At 35.1% G+C, this 19324-nt stretch overlaps 1 protein-coding gene across 6 annotated transcripts in view; it reads right to left on the bottom strand.

Annotated features, from left to right (window-relative positions):
* The window catches only part of LOC118187857 (uncharacterized), an 89727-nt gene that overhangs the window by 32301 nt on the left and 38102 nt on the right, over positions 1 to 19324 (bottom strand). For 5 of the 6 annotated variants that reach the window (XM_085809160.1, XM_035358152.2, XM_085809161.1 and 2 more), the window contains 2 exons: positions 17120 to 17207; positions 9241 to 9314 (listed from right to left, as the gene is read on the bottom strand). The gene's annotated coding sequence lies outside the window, so the exon portion shown is untranslated. The remainder of the gene's footprint in view (positions 1 to 9240; positions 9315 to 17119; positions 17208 to 19324) is intronic. The other variant, XM_035358174.2, reaches the window with a different exon arrangement.

The following is a 19324-nucleotide window of genomic DNA, read 5'->3' as shown; positions in this document are numbered from 1 at the left end:
ATTAGGATTTAGTTCTTGTCAATTACATTCCAAATTAGAATTTTAAAGATATAATGAAAATACGCTACGCACAAAAATACATTTTAGGGAAAAAATGAGTTGATTTTTTATGTTTTAAAACTTCTTAAATTCATTTAGTAAACATCGTATCCTTGTTGTTTATTGAATCCAGAATGTTGGTGTCGTTTATATAATTATTCTTACTTGTCCATAGAATCTGCTGACTTATCCAGCCATTAAGTAGCTGCAGATCATTTCTACATAACCATTGAACTTCCATTAATTCAGTCTCTAGAGGGTTGTATGTTTATATCATAATTTGACTTTTATAAAAAATGATTATTCTAAATATAATGTTTCTATAAAAATATATTGTGCTTTAAAAATATGGATAATAGTATCAGCCGCTCTTTCAGCCACTTCAAAAGCAACAGTTTGTTTAGAAATAAATTATGCAGTTAATGTTATAAAATTCAAATAAATATCAAACGAAAATTCTCAGTTTCAGACAATTCGATTTAAACGAAGTAAAGTAGCAGACGATAAAACGCCGAAGGTAAAAATTTAGTCTTACAAAAACTTACTCTTAATTTAAAAAAAAAAAAAAAAAAAAAAAAAAGATACGAGAGAAATTTTAAAAAAATATAGTTAAAAATTTGAATAATATCATCTATAATTTAAAAAATAGCCTTTCATATAGTATTAATAAATATTTATTACGCATCATTGAGGGAAAAATGTCATATAATTAATTCTCCGTAAAATTTTACTTGAAGTTTAAGGTTAAAAATAGCTGTGGCAATTCAGTGTAACAAAAATCCATAGACCACATTTGGCGTTATTATCGCTCAAAAAAAAGGTGCCAAATTTCAAAACGCGAAATTATGTAAATTCGTGTATATCTTAGAAAATTTTGAATAAAAAAGTCTAATTTTTTGCAGATATGCTTAAAAATACACATACTTTAAGATGATGGTAAAAATTTTATAGATTATAATTCAAAATTTTTTTCGAAAAATCTATAGAAATTATTTAAAAATAGAAATTTAAAAAATAAAACGCAAAAAATGGGTAAATTTTATTTGGAATGAACCAAAATTTCGAAATGTGAGAGAAAAAATCAAAAAAGTTTAATAAAAAAAGAGATATTAATAAATATTTGCCAAATTCAATTAACATTGAGGAGCTAAAATTTTGAGAGCTAATATTTTAAAAACTATTCGTACGATTTTTACAAAACTTGGTATTCTGGCATAATTTGAGTCGTAGAATCGAAATATGTAAAAAAATTGGTATGTTATTTCAGAAAAAGTCCGATTTTGTGTCAAAATACCTATGTTAGAATAGTGCTATATATAAATCTAATATATATCCTAAGTCGCGCTTTCGAGACATGAAAAACGCAGTTTGAATTTTGTCAATCGGCCCAGTAGAACGGGAGATATTGTGGTGATGGCGATAAGGAGCGCGCCTTGCGCCCTCCGATAAGTGTGGCAACCCTAGAGGAGAAGTTTCTTACGAGTAGCGAGCAGAGCGAAACAGGCAGGCTGTCGGGCAGTGTGCGCGAAGTTCCTAAATAAAGTTTAATTTTTATTGTGCACTATGTCTTGTTAATATTTATATAAATGCAGTAAGAACATAATCTGTGATATGGAATTCGAGGATTGGTGGTAAAACATAACAGGAAATCACCATAATGGTAACCCGGACTGTGTTAAATCGTATGAACAGTTCTCAAGCACTTTCGGTTTTGACTACAAGCCATCACTCAAGATCTCCAAACCAGAAGTAATGGATTACATCGGTTTTCGTCCTCCGGATCACAGATGAGTAGTAATTATAGATCATTTTATAATTCTGTTTTCTACTTATCATTTAATTTCATTTTCTTTAGTTAAATTTTTGCTTTTATTTTGGCTTAAAAACCTTGCACAATGTCTGATGTTCATGCCGTCCAAATTCCGGTTTATAACCGATCAGACCCATCTTTATGGTTTATTATGTGTGAAAGTACCTTTGCTCTTGCCACCCCCAAACCTATCACAGAATCCATTACTAAATATAATTATGTAGTTGCTCATCTTCCACCAGATATTGCATCAATAGTACGGGATTTACTTATGAAACCAGACCCTATTGATCCATATGCAAAGCTTAAAACTGAGTTAATAAATCGTGCAGGAGAATCTTCTCAGCAAGAAATTCGCCAATTATTATCTGGAGAAGAATTAGGCTCTCGAAAACCTTCCGATTTGGTTAGAAATATGAAACGTCGAGCAGAATCTTTAAATGTTCCTGATAACTTAATGTTAGAATTATTCCTTCAACGTTTGCCTTCGACTGTTCACTCTATTTTGGCAGCGGTTTCCAATTTAACTGTAGATAAAGCTGCAGAAATTGCCGACAGAATTTTAGAAGTAAATCCAACCCCAGGGACTTGTGCCGTTTCTCGCACAGTCGATCAGTCTCTTGAGGATAAATTATTTAAACAAATAGAAAAATTAAACAAACGTATTGATCGCATTTCTCTTTCTCGTGGTCGCTCGCCAAATCGCGGAGATCGCAATAAGGAAAGAAGCAATTCCAAAAGGAGAGATTATTCTGTTTGCTGGTATCATAGACGTTTTGGGAAAAAGTGTAGAGATGACAAATGTACAAAACCTTGTTCATGGCAGGGAAACGAAACCAGCAAAGAATAGAGGCGACTTATTCTTTGCCTCAAGTTTCGCGTCGCCTGTTCGTTCGTGACCGTAGAACAAACCTTTCATTCATGGTCGATACCGGCTCTGACGTGTCCTTACTTCCAGCAAATAATTCTCAAAAACGGAATTCGTCCCAACAAACACTTTTCGCTGCTAATTCTTCTACTATTCATGTTTATGGTCAAAAAACACTTTCTTTGGATTTCAAATTAAGACGACAGTTTACATGGACTTTTCTTATAGCAAATGTTAGTACACCCATTCTTGGAGCAGATTTTCTCCATTTCTTTGAATTGGTGCCTGATCTCAGAAACAAATGTCTCAAAGATTTAAAAACGCATTTTAAAACCGTCGGTTGCGTGAAAAATGCAAGCATTTATTCAGTAAAAACTGTATTTAGTGATACACCATATCACAAAATTTTAAAAGAATTTCCTTCAGTTACTAGATCACCAGATCCTAACCAACCTGTTAAACACAACACCGTTCATTATATCATAACTAAAGGTCCACCTGTGGTTGCAAAACCTCGTCGGTTAGCTCCAGATCCCTTAAAAATAGCAAAACAAGAATTTCAAACTATGATGCAATTGGGGCATTTGAGACCTTCGAGCAGCAATTATGCATCCCCACTTCACATGGTTCCAAAAAAGGGAAGTCTGGAATGGAGACCTGTAGGAGATTATCGAGCATTGAACGCTCAAACAATAAAAGACAAATACCCTATTCCATGTTTAGCCGATTTTACTGCTGCATTGCACGGTACTAAAATTTTTAGTCATGTCGACCTGATTAAGGCATACCATCAAATACCAATTAACCCAGCCGACATCCACAAAACCGCCATATGCACACCATTCGGTTTATTCGAAAGTATCCGTATGCAATTCGGCTTATGCAATGCATCCGCGACTTTTCAACGTTTTATAGATGAAGTCACGCGGGATTTAGAAGGCGTTTACGCTTTTGTCGATGACTTGCTCATAGCCTCTAAAGATTCTGAGGAACATTGCAGGCATTTGAAAGCTTTATTTTCCAAACTTCAGGAATATGGACTTTGCATAAATGTTTCAAAATGCACCTTTGGTCAAACATCTTTTGATTTCTTAGGTTTTCACCTTAGTGAAAACGGAATTGAACCTCTTCCTGACAAAGTCAAATGTATTTTAGATTTTCCTCAACCTACCACTCTCACTCAGCTTCGCCGATTTTTAGGCATGTTTAACTTTTATAGATGTTTCATACCTAAAGCAGCACATATTCTTTCTCCTTTAATAAAATTGTTAGAAGGCTATATTAATAAAAAGAAATCTCGTTCTCGTGTTCAGGATTCATCCCCACAATTAAATTGGAACGAGAATGCTGAACAAGCCTTTATTGCTGCCAAAAATGCCATTGCTCAGGCTACCCTTTTGAGACACCCTATTCCCGGAGCCCAGCTAAGCATCTGGGTAGATGCCTCAGACGTCGCAATCGGCGGCACACTTATGCAGTTGTCTCAACAAACATGGGAACCTATAGCATTTTTCTCTATGAAACTCAGTAAAAGTCAACAGAAATGGTCCGCGTACGATAGGGAATTATTTTCTATTTATTCTGCAATTAAGAAATTCCGACACATGTTAGAGGGCAGAAATTTTATAATTTATACGAATCAAAAACCGTTAATATACGCTTTTAAACAGAACCCTCATAAATGTTCACCTCGACAATTGCGCCATTTAGATTTTATTTCTCAGTACTCTACTGATATTAGGCATGTGCAAGGTTCAAAAAACGTCGTTGCTGACGCTCTTTCAAGAATCGAAATTGATTCCATAACAAAATCTCCATTTTTGGATTTTAAAAAATTTTCGGAAGCTCAACGGCATGATCCGGAGGTACAAGACCTGCTCAAAAACAACACATCATCTTTGAAACTGGAATTTAAACCGTGCCAATATTCTGATGGTAATATTCTTTGTGACATATCAACAGACATTCCTCGTCCATTTGTTCCGAATTCCTTTCGCAGACTCATCTTTAATCATCTGCATAATCTGTCACATCCAGGAAATGCAGCTACTACGAAGCTTATTTGTTCTCGTTATGTATGGCCCGATATGAAACGTCATATCAAAAATTGGGTGAAATCCTGTGAATCTTGCCAAAAATCGAAAATTACTAGGCATACTAAAGCACCACTGGGCACATTCTCTCTTCCTGATGCACGTTTTTCAGAAATCCATATGGATATCGTCGGACCGTTACCTCCATCAGAAGGCAATGTGTACCTTTTGACTCTAATAGATAGATTCTCCAGATGGCCTGATGCCATTCCCATCCCGGATATGAAAACGGAAACCATTTGCAGAGCCATCTTCAACTGTTGGATATCTCGTTTTGGCTGCCCATCGATCATAACAACAGACCAAGGTTCTCAAATGAGATCCGCACTTTTTGCAGAATTTACGCGCATTTTAGGTACGAACAGAATCACAACAACAGCCTATCATCCAATGTCCAACGGCATTGTTGAACGATTTCATCGACATTTAAAATCTTCTCTCAAGGCTCACGAGACCAATAACTGGACTGAAACACTACCAGTTGTTATGCTTGGTATTCGGACAGCCGTAAAGGAAGATCTACAGTCATCTTGTGCTGAACTGGTATACGGCACAACTCTCAAGCTGCCTAGTGATATGATAACGTCATCTAAGATATCTCCGTATGACACACAATTTATCACGAATCTTAGGCATAGAATGCAACAATTGAATCCAATAGCAACATCTGCACATTGCCAAGAAAAATGTTACGTAAGTGCTACCTTTAAGTCGTGTACGCATGTATACTTACGTGTCGATCGAGTAAAGCCACCTCTGTGCCAACCATATACAGGTCCGCATAAAGTCCTTTCTAGAACGGACAAAACTTTCACAATTGATGTTAACGGTCTGAAATCTACTGTGTCTATAGACCGTGTGAAACCAGCCTATTTGCTTTCGGACTCTAATTTGCCTGAACTGAAAACAAATAAAGACTTAAAGACAGTTCAGCAGAATAAATCTGCAAACGAACTCTCTAAGACACAAACTGTCACCAGATCGGGAAGACATGTTCACTTCCCTAAGAAACTTGCTTCTTACATAACAATTTAAAACATTTTTTTTAAATTCATATCTTAACATATTTTTTGTTATTTCATTTTTATTATATGTGTCAATACCTTGTTATATATTGAATTGCATTTTGATCTTTTCTAATTTTATATTCTAATTTTGTAATCATAAAAAAAAATACCCGACAGCACGGATACTCTGAGATAATTTCATAACCTATGTCGTTCCTTTGAATAGCCATTAAAGGAACTGGGGGGAAACTCTGTGGTGATGGCGATAAGGAGCGCGCCTTGCGCCCTCCGATAAGTGTGGCAACCCTAGAGGAGAAATTTCTTACGAGTAGCGAGCAGAGCGAAACAGGCAGGCTGTCGGGCAGTGTGCGCGAAGTTCCTAAATAAAGCTTAATTTTTATTGTGCACTATGTCTTGTTAATATTATATTAATGCAGTAAGAACATAATCTGTGATATGGAATTCGAGGATTGGTGGTAAAACATAACAGGAAATCACCATAATATAGCACTGTCCCATTTTTTTTTTTTTTTTTTTTTTTTTTTTTTGAGCAGTGTACTTGCAGTTACTTCATCATCATCACTGCTATCACTAATAACTCGTAATCTCTTAGAAAGAATGATGATGTCACTTCCACTATCACTTTCAAGGTTATTACTATACTTTTCATTATCACTTCTCATAACATAGTCACTTTCAACTGAATCAGAACTTGACATGGGTTATTTTGTAATTATCAGTATAACACTTGGTAAAAAAATGAAAACAATTTCCAATTCCTATAAAACAACTGCTACTGATACAACTGCTCTCAATAATTGCGTAAAGTATACTAACCAACAGCAGCGTCTTCGCATTCTCGATACAAAACAAGAGAAGCGCTATCTTGCTGCGCCCTATTTTTGGCATATGACAAGTGAAGCGCGAAAGCACTTCGCCGGACTCAAACGGTTAACGTCATTCAAAAGCATTGTCGAAAACTTTCTTGGAAGTAACAAGCACAGAATTACAACGAAACTGGCCAGCAAATTTTGGTGAGCTTCAAAATGCTTGGTTGCAACATGAGCTTCAAATTGCATTTCCCATAGCGATCTCTGTAACTTCTTCAAAAATCTTGGTGCAGACAGTGATAAGCAGGGTGAGTGATTCGACCAAGATTTGAAATCCATGGAGACATGGCACTAATGAAGATGGGATGTATGTATGATGGCTGACTATTGTTGGAGCATCAAGCGAAAATGTCCACAGATTAAACACTCCAGAAAAAAAGAAACGAAAATTTTTACCTTAAAATGACGTTTACTTTTGGGTAAAACCTTCTACTACTTGTATAAATAAAATTTAACTTGCATTCACTAAATTGCATTTATAAAATTTTTGTATTTATAAAACTGCTCTTTGCAAGCAGTATATTTGGTAAGTTGCTAAAAGAAGTAAATTAAGAACAATATAAATGTTGGAGACATGGTCTTAATTAGGATAATCTGCCCCTTTTTAAATGGTCAGTTGGTAGATTAATATAAGTATTTTATGGTAGAGAAGGAAAAGATCATGTGTAAAATGTAAAAACTCAGTATGGTACATTCAAGGGACCAATTACAAAATTATGTATGTTACCACTACAAAAAAAAAAAAAGACTATTGCTTTTATCAGCATTTTAGTACTGAATATGCTACACATAAGCATTGTCAAAGTACTGTTATCTAACTGATTTTCTTGTGGTATTATTTTTGGTTTATATGATAAATGTCAGATTATGGTTTGATGATTTTACATTAATTTGTTTATATGACAGTTTGAAGGCTAACACATTTGAAATGCTGGGCAGCATGTTCGGGCTTGCACTGCTGCAGTGTAGCCATGTGACTGGTGACGTAAGTGAGAGTTGCTGTTGTAGATGAAAGACAAATTCTGTGAGAGTTGCTGTTGTAGATGAAAGACAAATTCTGTGAACGGGCTTATTGAAAGCCCTGATTTATGAAATTAATAACTGTGAGTTTGACATATAAGTAAAGTTAAGCCCGCACAGGTGCTATCTTTACTTTGAGAACAAACATTGACACCACCAGACCCTGCCTATGCAAGTCAGTTTTGTTCTCTCCAAATATAATTACTGCTTAATCCATTATAATTAATTATGTTCTTAGTTAGGATAAGATTCTATTATATTTTAAACTACAATTTTAGACACTGAAATAATGCATGAAAAATACCTAGCTTAATTAATTGTACTAATTAAGTAATTTAATTAAAATAAATAATACAGTAACAAAACTGTTACATTCAGTATGTAATGAGTGAATATTACTGAATGATTATACAGTCAAAAGTCGTTAATCCGGACTCGTCGGGACTTCGACGATTCCGGATTATCGATCATCAGTTTAAATCTCGTAAGATGGCATGCAGAAATTCTAAAATTAAAAATATGAAACCGTAATTTATGAAATAAAGAACAATTATGATCTAAAGGGTATCAAAATTTACAAAAAAAAAATCTTAATATTTATTTGTTTACTTTATTAAACATTTCTCTCAATGTAAGTTGTTTAAGTTGCTTCATTTTATGTGAAAATACTTTCTCTTTAATTCTATAAAAAGACATAATTTCTTGTTCAGTTACAAAGTTCCGCTGTTCAAGTCCCATTAATTGCTGTGCCGAGAATACCGACTAACTTGTCAATCGAAATTTTTTCATTTTCACTAACCTCTCTGTCACATTCTTCATGTCTTTATCCATTTTTTGCAGCAATTCCACTTTTTGTTTGTTGGACATCGAAACATACTTTCGTTTTGTAGATCCTTTGGAAGTTATAGCATCGGAAATTCTATTTGACATAATCGAAAGTTCAAGTTTACTTTTATAAAATTGCTCTTACAGTCTGCAAAAAATAATAAGCGGGATCCAATTCGAAGATTAAGGAACAATGCAATCATTAACATTAACTGAAATAGATAATTAGATAATTTTAACTTACACCGTCCGTTATACATTAAACGCGCAGGCGAAAACGTATTCTGCAGTTGCGCACACGCATATGCGCAGTAGTCAAGGTCTTACGCGCACACGTAAAACGCCTGTGCGCATGTGCCAACGCGGCGTATGCGCAGAAAGTTTTTAGCTTTGAGGTCCGGATTATAGATCATTCCGGATTATGGGTGTCCGAATTAACGACTTTTGACTGTAATATACTTTATCTTATAAACATAATCTTATAACATAATCTTATAACAACATTTCCAAAACATTTTTCAGAATGCTTTCAGTTCTCTTAGTTAGATAATTTTTGTAACAATTACAGTAGCAGGGTGTTCCATTTTCAGCTGTGCAAGGAAATGAAAAATATATAGACATAAAAAATAGATAGGATATTTTGAACAGCTGAAAATGATATTATTAGATTAAAAAAACACATAATTACCATTTATGCTGTATCATCATCACGGATATTTCTTTGTATTTGCTCTAAAAACAGCACTTTCTCCTATTTTCACCCTGCATAAAAGAAACTATATTTAATGCATGTGTTTTCAGGTCTAAAACATGCAAATGACTTCAAGTTGTAATGAAAAAATATAATGAAGATAATAAATATATGAATAAACGACGCTATTTTATACAGTCAAATGTCGTTAATCCGGACTCGTCGGGACTTCGGCGATTCCGGATTATCGATTTTTCCGGATTATAGATCATCAGTTTAAATCTGGTAAGATGGCATGCAGAAATTATAAAATTAAAAATATGAAACCGTAATTTATGAAATAAAGAACAATTATGATCTAAAGGGTATCAAAATTTACAAAAAAAAAAAAAAAAAAAAAAAAAAAAAAAAAAAAAAACTTAATATTAATTTGTTTACTTTATTAAACATTTCTTTCAAAGTAAGTTGTTTAAGTTGCTTCGTTTTTTATGTGATAATACATTCTCTTTAATTCTAGAAACAGACATAATTTCTTGTTTAGTTACAAAGTTCCGCTGTTCAAGTCCTATAATTGCTGTGTCGAAAATACCGACCAATTTATCAATCGAAATTTTTTCGTTTTCAATAACCTCTGTGTCACTTTCTTCGCCATCGGAAGCGAATTATAATGACGAGGAATTTGACTTAAATCATATCAAAGACGGAGTACATCGAGATGAAATACTACAATTAGTAAGGAATTATAAGCCAAATAAAATAAAAACATCTGCCCTGAAGATAAGGATAGTGCTGACAGAGCAACTTCCAATTCATTGCGCGCAGCGGCGCCCCCCCCCTTTTCTAAAACCTTCTGCAATGTAATGTTAACTTCTTCAAACACTTTATAAGTAATTTTATACCTTTTCTTCTTTCCCATTTATTTTTTATTTCAATTCTTTTCTTAATCCTGAATTAACTTCTTCCATCTGTTTCAAAATTTCAACTCATTCTTTTAAGTATTCATGGCTTTCTTTCTTTTTAATATTTTTCAATAATTTTTCCCATCCAAAACAATAATGCAGCTTTTGTGGGGTGCTTAAGATAATGTTATCAACTGTTTGGTAATTAATACAAGCTCAGATTTATTATACCACGAAGTCCGTAATCCAGTCGTCCAATTCCGGAATGATCTAATACCCGGACCACCAACCTTTTTTTTAAAAAAAAATGCCTTTAAGCATACGCATTTCATATTTTTTTATAATAAAAAATGTGAGCAGTCCCGATCCTTAACTTGACTTGGGCATTAAATAATATACCTCGACATGGAAGAAATAATTATTCATTAGCATAAATTCGCATGATCAATAACTTGGCTCTCGCATTTTTTCCTTGACATACATCTCAAATCCGAAATAGTCTACATCGAAACATTACTTATTTTGCAGCTATTGAATAATTTATATCCCTGACCTCAACATAGCGAATCATTAGTTAATATTTTTTGCTTTCATCACCGCATGAATATCAACACAAGGTAGCTAGAGAAATGACCCATGTAGTGACGTCGGAACAATTAAAAAAATCAGTATTAACTGAATACCAAAGAGCATGGCATCCTTTCATGTTGACATTACGCTTGGCGATGATTACGAACTTCAGCTAACAGTTAAGTGCATTAAAGAGGAAACATTTAAGAGAAATTTCTTTCCATATGCAAAAAATAAATTTTTGTAATGCTACTTTTAAGCCAAAAGAGTACATTTCGTGGTGTTTAAATCGAGGATAAGTAATTTGTTCATAAGGACCAACTCTTGAGCTGGTGAGGTCGCACTGGGCGATAAAATTGTTATAATTTAGAGAAGCACGGAGCAACAAAATTAAGAGATGGCAAAACCTTTAGGAAAGGCACTGAGAGGCGAAATTTGTGGGCGGTAAAATTTTTAGAATTTAGGGAAGCGCTTGGCAGCAGAATTTAAGACACATAGAAATTGGGTCGGCCCTCAATAAGCCTTAAGCGTATGTGGGGGCCCACCAGCGGCCGAGCGTTAAAATCGCTGAACACTGGTGGTTGGGTCCGAGGTTCGAATTCCTTTAGGCAGATAGCCCTCGAGGCTTTGCCGTAATTAAATAACCTAACCTAACCTAATCCTAGGTAACAAGTTTTTCACAGATTGTTGAATTTTAACATAATGATCCCAAACTGAATCATCTGTTGTAAACTGAAAGTAGCTCATTAAATCTACAAAGGATGGAACTGTCCCCTAGGCTAAATATATATTGTGATGTAAGTGGTGACAAGATACGTCCTTTTGTTCCCAGCCAACTCTACAGAGCAGCATTTGATTCTCTCCAAAGACCTTTTTCATCCAGATATACGATGACTTTTGTGGTCCTTACTTAGATTATTTGCTTTGTGGCTTCAAAAGACATTCTTTCTCGTTTTATTTGTCAAAAGACTGTATCAAAGGATTGCGTTGACTGGACTTGTGCTATAAGGTATTTCTCCCGCCTTCTTAGCATGCCTTTCTGGTGTAATGGTCAGCACACTCGGTGAGGTCTGTGGTTCGAGTCCCGGTGAGGGCACTGCTCATTTTTCAAGTCTCCTGCTTCAAAATAATCCTAGTGACTCTACAATGGCACCCGAACTAAAAAAGGTGGTGGATGTTAATTCTCCACTTCCAGGATTTGGCGATTGGGTTCCCTAATCCTCAGTCGCCCAGGTATTTCTTCTGCCTTCTTAGCATTCCTTCGTGGTGTAATGGTCAGCACACTCGGCGCGTATTCGAGAGGTCCGTGGTGCAAATCCCAGCGACGGCACTGCTCATTTTTCAAGTCTCCTGCTTCAAAATAATCCTAGTGACTCTTCAGTGGTTGCATCGAATGTCAGAAGTCCAAAGTTATACGTCATACTCATAATCCATTGCAGTCCTTCGCTGTACCCAGTCAACGTTTTGATCATGTGCATTTAGTTATAATCGGGTCCCTGCCACCTTCGGAAGGATACTCCTACCTTTTAAACCTCATCGACCGATTCTCCCGATGGCCGGAAGCAATACCATTGAAAGATATTTCGGCAAAATCTGTCACTCGAACGTTTTTAACCCATTGGATTTCTAGGTCTGGAGCTCCAATCACCGTAAGTACCGATAAGGGCCGAGAGTTTGAGTCGTGCATGTTCACTACTCTTAATAAGATTCTTGGTGTTCACCGAAATCGGACTACCCCATACCACTTTGCAGGGAATGGATTACTTGAGATTTCATCGCTCATTAAAATAGGCGCTGATTTACCGTAATAATATTCAGTGGACGTTAAGTCTTCCAGTTGCACTTCTCGGTTTTCGATCAACATACAATGAAGATTTGAGTGGAATCTGCTCACAGATGGTATACGGAACTACTATTCGCCTTCTCGCAGTTTTTGCAGCCCACCCAAGTTTCTAATTCTGTTGACCCGATTTCATTCATGTGAAGATTAAGTTGTGTGAGGTAATGACAGAGATATCTCTAGTATCCACATCAGCTCATGTTAACAAAAGTATCTCATGCACCCAGCTTTACAGTCATGCATTCACGTGCTTGTGAGGCACGATGCACTGAAACTACCAATGACTCTACCGTATGATGGCCCGTTTCAAGTAATATAAAGGTTTAGTAAAATTTTACACCTCTCATTAAGGGAAAGGAATCTGTGATTCGCATAGATCGCCTGAAATCAGCATGCTTTGCTTCAGACATTCCACCATCAGTTTCCGTTCCTGAGCAAACTCTTACAGTAAATCCATAGGGCAACACGGTTGAAATAGCTGTGCCGGCCAACCACCACTGTATACTGCTCGTTCTGGCAGTTCAAATTCAATCAGCGGTATCTCTGACCCCTTGTGCCTCCGGCATGTGGAGGGGGAGTACTATGGCGGAAATCCTTCTTGCAGTAAATGGCAGCATTCATCTTTACTGAGCAATATGCATGTGTGCTCGCCACATCACGAGAATAAAAACTCGTTTACAACTAGTTAGCGTGCTTGCGATGCTTGGCGGTGCGCCAGCTTTAAGTCCGATTATGATTACGTTCTCAATACGCCACATCCCTCCACCTTTATCACAAGTGCAGTCTATCTGCGGGACGTCGAATTCTACTGGACAAAGGTTATGGCACAGCTGGTTTTAAAAGGGCCATTCAGACTCGGATTTATCTGAGCTAAAGGAGTCAGTTCCATGTGTCAACTAGCTCCGCTATGCCTGCAGTTCAGATTTTTCAACTTGCTGCCCTATGGGAAAAAACTGGTTTTGGGGATGGGCCAGCTACGCCAGCTGTGTCCGTTAGCTCAGATAAACCCCAGTGCTAACGGCCCTTTAGGTAACCTGGTTGTATCAGCAACAGGTCAGGTGGATGGAACATCCGATAAAACCTTGGGCTTGGAAGATGACACAGACTCATCTACCTGGCGGCTATTATCATTGGATGGTTCTAGAACTCCACTCTTATCAGGCTCTTTGGAAATCACGAGAGCTGGAGGTGGACATATGCAGCCATCATCAGTTATGGTTCTTCCATCACGACATCAACGACATGTCGTCGCCATAGCTGACCATCTACATTTATAGTGTAATGAAGATACTCATCCTTGGATTGGATGGTTCCAAATCTCCATAGTCTGGCACCTTGGCGATAATTTCTTACTGCCACTTTTGCCAACTTTAAATCCTGGGTCTGAAAACTCGTAGGTTTTTTTCGAACTCTATCTTCCACCCTCCTTTTGGGATCTGATCTTAATAAATCTAATCTTGTTCAAATTTCCTTCTTCAGCATTAGCATTGCAGAGCTCTGTAGAGTAGTTAAATTCGGAGCTTTACTATATTGAATATGAATTTTCCTATATTGAATTGAAAAAATGAACTGAGTTTTTGTCTCAAAGTTGCCGGATAATTTTGCATTGTTCTTAAATATTGTGTTACTGTAAACACATACCGTTCAGCCTGCCCATTACTAGATGGTTTAAATAGTGCTGAAGTTTTGTTTTGTGTTTGATTCCGTTACCCTGTAGAAATATCTTAAACTCATGTGAAGTGAATTGTGGCCCGTTATCACTCACTAACAATTTTGGTAATCGTGCAAAAAAGTTCCCGTAAACACTCTATTGTTTTGAAAGTCGACCTTGATTTCATAGGATAGGTTTCTAGCCATTCTGAGTGAGCATCGACGATTATCAAAAACATATGCTCAAAAACAGGTTCTGAATAATCGATGTGAATACGTTCCATTGGAGCGTTCGGGTACTCCCAATGATGAACTTTTACCTCAGGAGGATCTATTTTATGTTTTGCACATTCAAAACAATTTTTAGCAATATTTTCGATATCTATATCTGTATCATGCCAAAACACGTAAGACCTAGCAATTGCTTTCATCTTTACAGTCCCTAAATGTCCGTGGTGCAAGTCTTTTAAAACATTCTCTAAACATGCTTATTTACAAATGAAAGCACACCCTGAGCCTCAAAAATTGCTAACAATAAACACACAAAAAGGATTGATTATATAAGTATCAGAGATTAATGTTCTGGCTAAATGCAGCACCGGCAATCTCGCAGCGTTACATAGACGGATTATTCCAAGGAATGGAGGGGTGTAAAGTCTTCATGGATGATGCGCGAATAACAGGGTCTGATGATGAGACACATTTAAATACCTTAAAAAATTTCGAGAAATGTAAAACTCATGGACTGACATTAAATTTAGAAAAAGTACATTTTTTCAGGATGAGATACAAGTTTTAGGTAATAAAATTGATATTTACATAAGATAGATGAAAAAATATCAGCGATTGTAAAGGCCTCAAGAAACCCAGAAATGTCCAGGAAATTCAAAGTTTTTTTGGGATTGGTTAAATTTTATGGAAAATTTTGCCCTAAATTAGCGACAAACACAAATCCCTTAGACTAATTAACTAAGAAAAACTGAAAATGGGTTCGGACGAAGGATTGTCAGGTGGAGAGCGGTGGTGAATTGAAAGGATACGAGATGGAGCATAGTCTCCAAGATGGCTGTTTAATGTATGGTCCGAATCCATCCTCGTTGCCAGATGTATATCTTTGTAGGTAATTATTTCACAAGACACTCTATTTAACTACTTGCTACTTTATTATATACAAAAGCTATCATCCTCGCTTACACACGTATCACTACAACTACTCGCATTCCAATCTTAGTTCTCGTTTACAACTACTTCGGGCGCTTGCGATGCTTGGCGCTGCGCCAGCTTTAAGTCGGATTATGATTAAGTTCTCGATATACTCACACAAACAGCTCTGGCTCAGTTGACAATAGGACATTTAAGGACCCTCAGATATTCCTGTAGTACTAAAACTTTTTCCACTTACACCAAATTTAAAAACCTTGAAGATACTGCGCAATATCTACTTAATTGTGTTCCCTTGGTGCGTAAAGATCTGCTGAAGAGACCTAATTTCATGTTGGAAGTTATGAAGGCAGATGAACTTGTGGATCTCATCTGATTTAGATCAGAGGAATTAGTTAATAATCATAAGATTAATTAATATATTAGGAGAAACGAACACAAAATTTATTGACATACGTTAAGAACAAAGAAATGAGAAAGTATAATTATTCTGAAAGAATCTGAACCAATGACATATGTATGCTTACAAAATTTTAGGGAAGCTAAAGGATTCGGAAATGAAACACATTTTCTTTCAGCTTGCTTCAAAGTTAAGAGCTGCATGGGATTACTATTGTAAACTGAGGGAAAATGGGGATTTTGAAACTTATAGAATTTGAAAAGTTAATTATAGTGGACAAGTCAATAGAAAATTTAGATAAAGAAACATCAGCCTATGTAAAAGCATGACGGGGAGAAAGTTGATTCAGTCCAATAGAATTAGCTAATGTAAGTGACCATTATTTTACTTTGAAAGAAAAGTCCATTTCATATTCAGAAAACTGAAGAACTAAATTTTCTGATCACGAGTTTTAGATTAATAGTTAAAGTAGCCTGAACCATATCCAAAAGGGAAATTTTTCACTGACGAACTTGGAGGCAATCAAACAAGGGTATTATATTTATGGGAACTCAAGTCACTTAGTGCAAAACTGCACAGAGAGAATTAAAATACCAAAAATAGTTCAATAACCTCAGGAACAGACAGTGATTAAAGAGGCCATTGTGAAAAATTATTTTTTTATTGCCAGTTGTGTATGTTGTTTGTTAGGTTATCTCATTTCAAATATGAATGTTGGAAGGCTTTTTTGTTATAAGATTTAGGTACGTTTCTTGTACGAAATATTTTTTATCACATTTATTAGCTAATTTATATAGTATTTCATTTACATACGTTGGAGATATAGAAGTTGATGGTTAGATATTTTGCTCTGAAACGCAAATAAATTAATACTTCAGCCTAGGTAAAATATTAATTATTATCTTAAGAACCCCTTCCCAATTTATCATGACAGTGGCAATTTTCAATCAGCGTTTAAATTTTTGTAAAATGTTCGTTTGTTCTTCGATTCTCTCAATTATATTTATGCACAAAGTTAATTAAAATATCTGTAAAAAGCCTAAAAAAGCTAAAGAAAAGTAAAGCCTCTTTTCTTTCAGCTATTTTAATTAACTAAGCAACATGATAAAGTTATAATTTCGGACGAAAATTTAAAAATCCAGATGGCTTTCCATTGATAACATCGGACGGAAAGCTCCGCCATGATTTTAAAGTGTCATGGCCTTCTCCCTCTCGAAGGTCACGGTAGAGCTACGCATCTTATTATAAATATACAAAAGGTTTTGTAGTAAATCTTAATTTCAATAAATGTAATTGCTAAGTATGGTAAATTTTTGCTAATTCCAAAACACTGAAATCGTTTATCTCATATCATACCGAATAGATCTAATTTTTTCTTCTTCATCAGCGTACATCCGCATCCTGAGTTTCTTGGAGCGAATTCGTCTTTCAGATATCTTTACATCTATGAGAACAAAGGAGTATAAATTTTAATACATAAAGCTCCAAAATCATTACTTGTATAAACAAGCATAAGAAATTATATAAGCATACAGGCATTTTTAATGGCTTTATGTTTAAACATTATCTATACTAATATATAAAAGGAACTTAAAAGAAAAAGGCAGGAAGGGACATAGCCAGCCCTGAATTTGGGGGATGTCCATTTGTAAAAAATGGAATACTTCTACCTGACTAACTTACTATGTAATAGAATAGCCAATTCAAATCTATGAAAAAAAAAAAATCAATACTTCTTTTTAATTTTTAAACTAAAATGAAATTATCCAGTTACTATAAGTTGTTTCAATTTTATATTTTATTGCACTGTTAATTTATAGAATTAACCTCTTTTTATTTAAGTGTTTCCATTATATATATGTTCTTTAAGCTAATAGCCTGATTTTCATATTCTTGGAGGCAGATTATACATTTTATGATTACACATGTAAACACATTTTATGATTTTGTTACTATGTAAATTTTATTTGCGCTAAGTATAACTTTAAGAATAGATAGAAATTAAAAACATCGAAAGTAATTCCAAGTATATTTGAAAATTTATTTTTCTCAGAAATTTGAAAAATTATTAGGTTACCTTTCAACATGTTAATTTCTGCTCTTTCAACAAACACATAGATAACCTTCTGTTTCTCTTTAGAAAGCTCTCACAAAGTTGCTAATGTGGGCAACAAAGTGGAATTTTAATTATTGTTTTTTCCAATGAAGGAATAATGAATTAAAATTATATTATTAAATATACATTACTTTAACTCTATTTTTTACTTTTACTAATTTAAACTGAATTTTTATTACCACAATGGTTTGCTAAGAGCTTTCCGCTTGTGTAAACGCAAATTAGTAGATATTCTCTGAGGTTTCAACGTTTCAAATATTTTTTACCCTCTTAAATAATTTTATAAAGTGTGAAATATTTTACAAACGTGAAAAATAGAATTGGTAATATGAGAAAAAGTAGTTGGTAGTGACTAGATTTTACTGTGCTTTAAGTAATTAAACTCTTTTTTTTAATTCTTATATGAAGTTATGCAAATACATATTAATATTTATTACATATTATTTAAGCATTAAAATAAAACTAGGAAGGATTAAAATAAGAGTAAAACTTCAAGTACATTAATTAAAGTAATTCCATGTTTTATTTTTGCAAGGTTTAAAAATATTAATTACTCCAATTAATGCCAATGATATTAAAAAAAATGATATCTACTGGCATTATAGTCATTATCACACTTCAATTAATCAAATTCCTTAACAGGACAGCTATCAAGTAAATTTTGGTTTCTGGACTAGATAACACTAGATCAGTAAACTAGATAATGATCAGCCCAGTATGATGGTTTTCTGCAATGGTGCTGAGCCGAATATAAATTTGATGCTTTATAGTGGAAATATTTCATATATTCATGAAAGCTTTAGAGCTATATCAGATCAATTTCTTAGAACAGAAAATATTAGAAGAATTAATAAAACTATTGTTGCGTTCTACGGGTTTGTAGATTTGGAATGATTAATGGCAAACACTTGATGAGGGATCAAAACACAATTTATTCACCAATAAGCACTATCACACAGGACAGTTGCATGACACGTTACAGTCGTCGAAAAACTAGGAGAAACATGCTGAAAAAATATCAGCAACTCAGCCTTGAGGCTGTCAGGCTATCACGGTAAAGACAGCTTCACGGCAAAGCACTAAAGTATAGCTCCCGACTCGGTCGATCGCTCTCAAGCTAATCTCTGAACTGTCACTGCTACTGAACTTAACTACACTACACTCCGCGTACAGTCAGGGTATATATAGCTTTAACCTACCTTCGAGAACATTCCCAAAGAAACCTTCTAAGAATGCGTTCTGGAATGGTCTCTCTCCTTCCATGGCACGTCGCCAAATGAGCGAATTCGCGTCAAATCTGGCAACTCTGCCGTTCTCTATCTCTTTCTGGCAATCCTAACTCCGCTTGTCGGGGAAGCTATCTTACCGCAGCTGGGCTTTTCGCAACAATATGTTAGAAGAGGCGTAGGTGATTCATACAGGTATATAATTCTGTAAGGAAGCAA

Source organism: Stegodyphus dumicola, chromosome X2, assembly GCF_044657685.1.
Source record: "Stegodyphus dumicola isolate Sdum_Otavi_A_Nest chromosome X2, ASM4465768v1".
In the NCBI taxonomy this organism is placed as follows: Eukaryota; Metazoa; Arthropoda; class Arachnida; order Araneae; family Eresidae; genus Stegodyphus; species Stegodyphus dumicola.
Note: the sequence above shows the minus strand (reverse complement) of the source record. Positions and strands in the feature narration are given on the sequence as shown.